Source organism: Artibeus jamaicensis, unplaced genomic scaffold (assembly GCF_021234435.1).
Source record: "Artibeus jamaicensis isolate MK-2021 breed Jamaican fruit bat unplaced genomic scaffold, CSHL_Jam_final scaffold_916, whole genome shotgun sequence".
In the NCBI taxonomy this organism is placed as follows: Eukaryota; Metazoa; Chordata; class Mammalia; order Chiroptera; family Phyllostomidae; genus Artibeus; species Artibeus jamaicensis.
This window is the reverse complement of record NW_026522059.1, coordinates 61,429,030-61,437,031: the sequence shown is the minus strand read 5'-3', so window position 1 is coordinate 61,437,031 and position 8,002 is coordinate 61,429,030. Positions and strand designations below refer to the sequence as shown.

Here is an 8,002-nt window from a genome sequence, read left to right as displayed (position 1 = left end):
TAAAAACATCTTTTATTTTCTACTATCAACAATATTTTGGTTCTGGAATATTGGTTAGTCTCAGAAAGGTTGTAAAACTTTTGTGAGTCATAAATATATTGGCCAAATAGAAGATTTATAACAAAAGATGTTTTGTATGTATGTAGGTTATCATTTTCTTTTCCAAATCTCATAGTGACCTACAAAGAGACCAAGCTGTTTTCTTTCTCTTTTGAAATCCTAAATAAATAATATAATTCTGTGAAGTTCACATCATGTTATTTCATTTGAATTGTTACCTGGCCCCTAAACCTCTATAGGCTAGAGTCTATAATTTCTGACAAGAAAAGATACTACACTTAATCTTAGCTAGAAGGCCAAGAAGCAATAGAGTCTATAATTTCTAAAGCCTGCTCCACTTTTAAGCAAATGTGAAGGTGGTGATCCATTAAGGTGGTTTTATTTTAGGTACTTGTGTTCTTGCTGTTAAGCCATTTTCTTAATAGCTAATTAGATGTTAGGGAAAGTATTAATAAAGAAAAAATTTCATTTCTGTAAGGCTGTTGGCATATCAGTCACTCCCTTCATGGAGTAGTCATGATGCAGGTGTAAGTGTGTAGCTGTCTTAAAGAACACAATGACTCTTGTCTTTTTATAGGGTACCAGATGTGGCCAGTTATATTTCATCTGTTTTTAATAATGTGTTGTTGATATACTAGTTCACTTTCTTCTCCGATAATTTATTTTATCAGTTTTCATCTTTTGAATTATTGTCATTTGGTATGTTACATTAGTGCTCTCTCACCACTACATATTTTAAGTTTTTAAACAGAACACAGAATCATGTTGTTCCCATGGAAACCTTCAAACACTGCAGAACCACAGCCTTGGTTTTTTTCTCCTATTGAATGTGGGTTTGTGCCCTGTGACAGCCTACTCTAATCTTTAATGCCCTAACATGAAGATACAGTTAACCTGGAGGCCAGTAGATTTAATTTTTTAAATTTGCATTTGTTATTTATCCCTTGGGTTAATTCTAACTATTGTGGTAGAAAAGAGGTAGACTAGTCTATTATTATGAACAAAAATACAGATTATTCTTGAACATGAGCATTGGCTACAGAGAGCATCTACTGGGGCAATTTCTGTAGTAGTTACCATTCATTCATTCAGTTATTATTTACTAAACATATTGAGAGATAACACTATTATAGGGCTTGGAGTTACAGTATTGAACAAGGCAAAATTCCTGACTTCATATATATATATATATATATATATATATCAAAGCAATGAAACTGAAAGAAATAGAGAAGATGGGTATGTGGTACAGATTATTTTAATTAAGGTCATTAGGGGGCAATTCTCTTAAGTAGAAGCATTCAAGTAGAGACTTGATTGAAGTAAGCAAATGAGTCAGGCACATACGTGAGTGAAGTTCTTTCTAGGAAAAGGAAATTGCAAATGCAAATACCCTGAAGTGGGAACAAGTTTGATATGCATATGCTTGACATAGATTGAGATGCCAGAATCCTAGCACCTAGTGACCAAGCAGGCAGGTTAAGTGGTGTGGAAGTGGAGATAAGAAGATGGATGGGGATGGGGGAAGACATCATGTAATGTCTCATAGGTCACACTAGTGACATTGGACATAAAAGACTTTGAGGAGTAATGTTATCTAATTTACAGTTTAGGAAAGATAGCTGTATTTGTGGTGAGGATAATTAATTGAATCAAAGCAAGAGCACAATACCAATTAGAATGTACTGTAGTCACTTAGGAAAAGAAGGTAGCATAGAAGAGAGTTGAATGTAGAAAACATCTGAAAAACAGAGTCAGTGGGATTTACTGATGATTTGAGCACAGGTTGTGAACAAAAGGAGTTGAAAGTGATTAATAGAGTATCGTTTGGGATAAACAGGTCAATGATGGTGCCATTTATTGAAATGCATCAAACCGAGGAAGAATGGTTTTGCAGACAGGTGAGGGTCAGCCAAGAGTTCTTATTTGAACATAAGACACCCAAGTCTGGGCTTCAGAAAAGTTCGTGCCAGGGATCTAAAGCTGTGATTCTAGGAAATGCACCTTTAAGGAAATTATGTGTATAAAGAGCTAAAGGTAGGAATGATGCTATTGAGGGTTTCTAAGGATGTCACCCGTCTTATATACCAAATGACTTTATATATATTAGTTGACTGCTGCAATAATGCTGCATTAAAAACAATCCCAAAACCTCAATGATGCACAGCACTGAATTTATTGTTCATGTATCCTTGGTCTGTTGGTGGTTAGCTAGGGAGTTTGGCAGGCCTTGGCTATGTTCTCTCACATGTCTAGAATTGGATAGCTGTCAGCTGTAGCAACAAAGGTGACTCAGCTATGCTCCATGTGTCTTCTTTCATCTTTCCCAGATGAGCTGGGGCTCTTGGCAGGCCTATATCAGAAGTACAAGAATAAGCACAGCCCAAGAGCAAACCCGTGAAAGCCTCACCATGCATCGGACTCATGATTGAGTGTCAAGGGGCAGGGTGCATTTCCTTGTTCACAGTGGGAGAGCATTGCAAAAACATATAGGAAAGGCATGGATTCAGGGGGTTGAAGAACTGGGTCATTTTTTGCAGTCTATTATGCAGGCATAAGCCATTCCAATGAGCATATGTAGAGGCAGCCTTGCGTAAAGTGGAAATGTATGAAATGCCTGCTTTTTCTTCAGCAGCAGCTTTTTTATTCACAGGCTTTTCTTGAAAGTACAACAAATACAATTTTGAAAATCATGTGATTGTGTATTCAAATTCCAGTCCATCTCTCATATCTGTGGTGATTTCAACTACCACATGACATTATAATATCTGTTTTTTATGGTTGTTTTAAGGATCAAAAATAATATCTAAAGTTCCTAGAGTATGGTAAGCACTTGATAAATGAAAAATGTGATTACTATGATTAGTAGAAAAGATACTGTTAGTATTATGAAATATAACATGTAGTCCAGGCGTTTTGTGGCCCCAAGAATGCAATTATGTAATTGTGACAAGATTAAATCTCCAAAATTACAAATGTTTAAAATAAAAACACTTTTTACTTCCACATGTCATATTGTCTCTGGTATTCAATAAGGCTAGAGGTTTATCTTTTTTTAAAGCTTATCCTTCCTGTCCACAGGCAGATCCATATCCCATCTATGAAGTATACGTTGTGCTTAAATCCAAAACACTGTTTAGTGTATTTTTTATGTCCATAAATATTATGTGGTATAAGTCACTGTGTATCTAGCTGTTTCCCACCCAAAATCATATATTTGATATCTACCCTTTAAAAAATTTGTATTAAATTTATTGGGGTGATATTGACTAATAAAATTATGTAGGTTTCAAGTGTACAGTTCTATAATACATTGTTTGTATATTGCATTGTGTGCTCACCACACAAAGTCAAGCCTCCTTGCATTACCATTTATTTGACCCCTTTTATACTTTCTTCTTTTTAATTTATCTTTTATATTTATATCCTGAAGGTTTTGTTACTGTTTCAACATAAATGGGAATTACACCCTAAGAGATAATCTGTCTTTTTTGCTTTAAAATAAATACAACTGGCATAGAATTCAGATTATATTGGGGAGAAGCATAAAGTGATATTCCTCTTCTAACCTCCAGTTCCTCCACCATGGCAAGACTGGATAGTTCATGTAGGAGCAATATCTCACAATGTTAGCATCAAATTTTAAGACAAAGGTTATGGATTGTGTAAGTTTTCTGATTAATGTGCTAACAAAAAGTGGCCTAATAGTTGATAATCTCCCCCACAAAAGGCTTCAAAAATGCTTGAATCAAAGGGAAACATGGTAGATTGATCTTTAAAAAAAACAAGTGATATTAAGTCAGTCCTGATACTATACCCAGGTTACCTATTCTTGCCATGTAAGATTGTCTAGCCTGTCTGTTAGCTTTGGTCGTGCACATTTTTCATAAGAGTTCATGAGTGTACAATAATTTTTCCCTTTTTCCTTTCAGATATGAGCTCAAGAGAAGCAGCAGCTCTGTCTATTTTGCTCATTTAAAAAAAATCCTGAATACCTGTGCTTTTCAGAGACCCAGGATTACTGGAAAGTGTTAAATTGGTGTTTGTTAACATATTTGTTCAATAAATATTTTCACATAGGCCTTTTTCTACATACTTTGTCTAGTTCCTCTATGGTTGGCTTGGATTGAAATAGTTGAAGAATAAACAATATAATTCTATAATGAAAAATATAAAGATAAAACTATTGCTTGATATTTTTAGAAATAATTGTATATACTCTATTCTGTCTGCCTATAATATATTTCCTTGTGCTACTTATTTTTTTGTATTAAGCACTTCAAGGGTTCCTATGATTATTAGGATAAAGAAATGAACCTATAATATGGTCATAAATGATGTGGCTCCTTCCAGCCTCTGCCTCTTCATCTTATATCTTTTTCCCATTTCTGTCTGAACCCCCAACCTCCATGGTTGCCTCTCAGCTACTTGGCAGAACAATAGTTTTACCAATTCCCAGCCTTTTCCTTCTGCCTGGAAAGCTACTAGGACATGCCTAATCATCCCTCAGATCCTAACTGGACCTTCCCAAACTAAATTAATTCTCTAGTAACATGCATTCATAGTGTTCAGCATTTTCATTTCTAGCATTTATCAGTTTATGTACTAATATACAATTTTGTATGATTATTTGATATCTATCTTCCCTACTGTATTACAAGACCCATGAGAATATGAGCTGTACCGGTATTTGAGAAGGACAATATAAGAGTGAGAATTAGCAGAAAGAGGCAGTTATAAGCAATGACATAAGGATGAGATCATGGTGTCCTAGATGGTGACAACAAGAGATATGAACAAATGGATCCTTATGTTTTTAGAAGATAGAGATCCTCAACAATTGGTTGAATGTGGGGATAAGAGAGATGGAATAAAGTGTGGCTTAGGTAAACAAATGAAAAAGAATGGGTTTCCAGGGAAAGATAAACTCAGTTTTTGGTATCTTAAGTTTGTAGTTCTTGTACTTAATATGTGAGAGAAAGTACAAGAGGTGGTTGACTAAACCATGGATGTAAATATATGAGAGTCGTCAGCATAGGAGATAGTTGAGTCCTTGGAAAATGCTGAGACTACTCAGCAAAAGTCTATAGAAAGAAAGAAGATGGGCCAGAACAAAAAGAACCTATGTACCCCAATGTTCACAACAGCATAATTTACAATAGCCAAATGCTGGAAGCAACCTAAGTGCCCATCAGTAAATGAATGGATCAAAAAACTATGGTACATTTACACAATGGAATACTATGAAGCAGAAAGAAAGAAGGAACTCTTAGCCTTCACAACAGCGTGGATGGAACTGGAGAGCATTATGCTAAGTGAAATAAGCCAGGTGGTAAAAGATAAATACCACATGATCTCGCCTTTAACTGAAACCTAATCAACAAAACAAACAAGCAATAAAATATAACCAGAGACATTAAAATTGAGAAAAAAACTTATACTAACCAGAGGTGAGGTAGCAGGGGACAGTAAGGGGAAGGGTTTTAGGAACAACTATAAAGGACAAATGGAGAAAAGCAAGGGTGGGGTGGGATCAGGGGTGGGAGGTGAGGATTGTTGGGGTGGTGGGTTAGGGGGGAATGGAGACAATTGTACTTAAACAACAATAAAAAAGAAAAGCAAAAAAAAATTTGAGGCACATTGATATTTATGGGAAATGCAGAGAAATAAAAGCTTGCCAAAGTGAATAAAAGGCTAGAAAAGAGAAATCAGCAGATTAAAGTGTCAGAAATTCACCCATGAGGGACTAACTGGGAAAGAGGGAGTGTCCACAGTGTCAGTAAAGTCTAATTCTTAACTTAAGGATGTATTGCCATCTGACTAGGTGATAGTTGAGTTTCTAAGCAGCCAAAATGTTTCTACCCAAATAAATTTATAGCCATGAAAATAGTGGAAATAGTTCAAAAAGTGGAGAGCAGAGGTATTATAAATTTGAAATTATATAACAGGTGTAGATTTATAAAGTAAAACACTTCAAGTTTGAGGTTTGATAGAAATATTTAAGTGCACATTAATAATTGGCCCATCAGGCTACTTCCTTATAAAAACATTGGCAGCACTCATGTAGGTCATCTCATTTAGTAGGGAATCTGTTAAAATGGTAAATTTGGTAGTGTACATTTATTCTAGTAAATTAAAAAAAAAACTTTAGCACAGCCCTGGCTAGTGTGGCTCAGTGGATTTGAGTGTCAGCCTGTGAATTGAAAGGTCGCCTGTTCAATTCCCTTTCAGGGCACATGCCTGAGTTACAGGCCAGGTCCCTAGTTAGGGGCGTGATGTTTCTTTCACACATCGTTCTCTCACACATAATTATTTCTTTCCCTCTCTTTTCTGCTACCCCTCTCTCAAAAAACAAAACAAAAAGTAACTTTAGCATAGGCATCTTTATTAAACATTTTGTGTCAAAATTGCCATTCTATTTTATATAGGGATATAAAGCCTCATATTTATTTACCAAGTACCTTTCAAAATGATATGGCAGCTCCATTCATCAGGATCTTATCCTTCATATAGTTACACAATCTTTTATTCATTTTGTTTCGAATAAAAAATACTTTTTGAGCAGCAATATGCACCAAGCACTGTGCCAAAACAAAATGGCAATTTTCTGTCTTTGAGAAGTAACATTCTGATGTGGGGAAGCAGGCAACAAACAATCAACATACAATAATAGTAAATTGTATATTAGGATGGAAGGCGACAAGGGCTGTGTGGAAAAAAAGAGCAGAGCAAGGGGAACTAAGATTGCCAAAGGCAATACATGGATTGAGTGTTATCCAAGGTCTAGGCATTTGCAAGATCTATTGCATTAGACATTCCTTACCCTCAGCAACCTATGCATGGAAATCTACACAAGCAGATCACTGTAATTTGTTGTGACACCTACTCTTTACTCTAGAAGTACAATGCAGGAGTACCTAATCCAAGCTAGAGACAAATTCTGATTAAGGAATAATTCCTGTGAAAGATGGTAGCTAAACTCAGTCTCAAAGAGGAGCAAAATTCATTCAGATAGAGAGAGGAATGCCATGCATTTCAGCATTCTAAAAAAAAAATGTTGGCTCTGATCTGGAGCACCTCTCCACTCCATGTTATATGAAGGTAACATGACTCTTACCAGTGAGGCTTCTTTATTAACATAATTGAAGGTCAATTTTGGCTCTTGTAAAACACATCAATACTTCTTTAATCAACAAATAAGACTAACTCCTCTCCAGGCCAGGAATTGATTGCAATGAAGCAGTTGCAAGGTATCTGCTGGCAGACTGATGTCTCTGAAAACATCAATTTTCTTGAGCCTGATAAATATATATCTATCTCTCTAAGCTAGATCTTCAGATAGCATTTAAGCTCCATTCAGAGATGCCACCGTCTTCATAATGTGTTAATATTAGAAAATTTATTTGAGCAAAATGTGTTGTCCCTTGCTAATCAGTTTCACACATTGTTTATTTAATATTTGATAATTCTTCAACGGATCTTAACACAATGAGTTGTTTTATTATTTTGCTGCTAGAAAAATGGGATATCCAAATTTGATAATTTCTTCTGCTTTTAAAGACTTAATATCTTCTCAGTCTTCAATTCCTTACAATTTTCCTTTTCCTTTTCTCCATCCTCACTCTCCCTGCCATAGATCTGGTCCTAATCAAATTGTAGCATTATATATAATAAAAGTAATTTTTCTTCATGGATACCCTGAGAGAATTTCAGGGACCATCAGGGATTGGTAAAGTCATGGAAAAAAGTTCTTTTTAACATAGTAGCTGGAGGAGCTCAAATTTTATTTCAGTTTATTGTTACTTTGTACAGAAGTTGCTGAAAAAGTTGACCTTTCTAATTCTAGAGCTAAAATCTGTGATCTTCATGTAATCTATGTAAGCAAGTAAAAATACTGTTAATATCCTGTTATTCCAGTGAAGCTCAAATCTTTAAGCAATCA

At 35.3% G+C, this 8,002-nt stretch overlaps 1 pseudogene; it reads right to left on the bottom strand.

Annotated features, from left to right (window-relative positions):
• Positions 1–211: 211 nt before the first annotated feature.
• LOC119044234 (uncharacterized) lies at positions 212–368 on the bottom strand (annotated as a pseudogene).
• Positions 369–8,002: the final 7,634 nt, after the last annotated feature.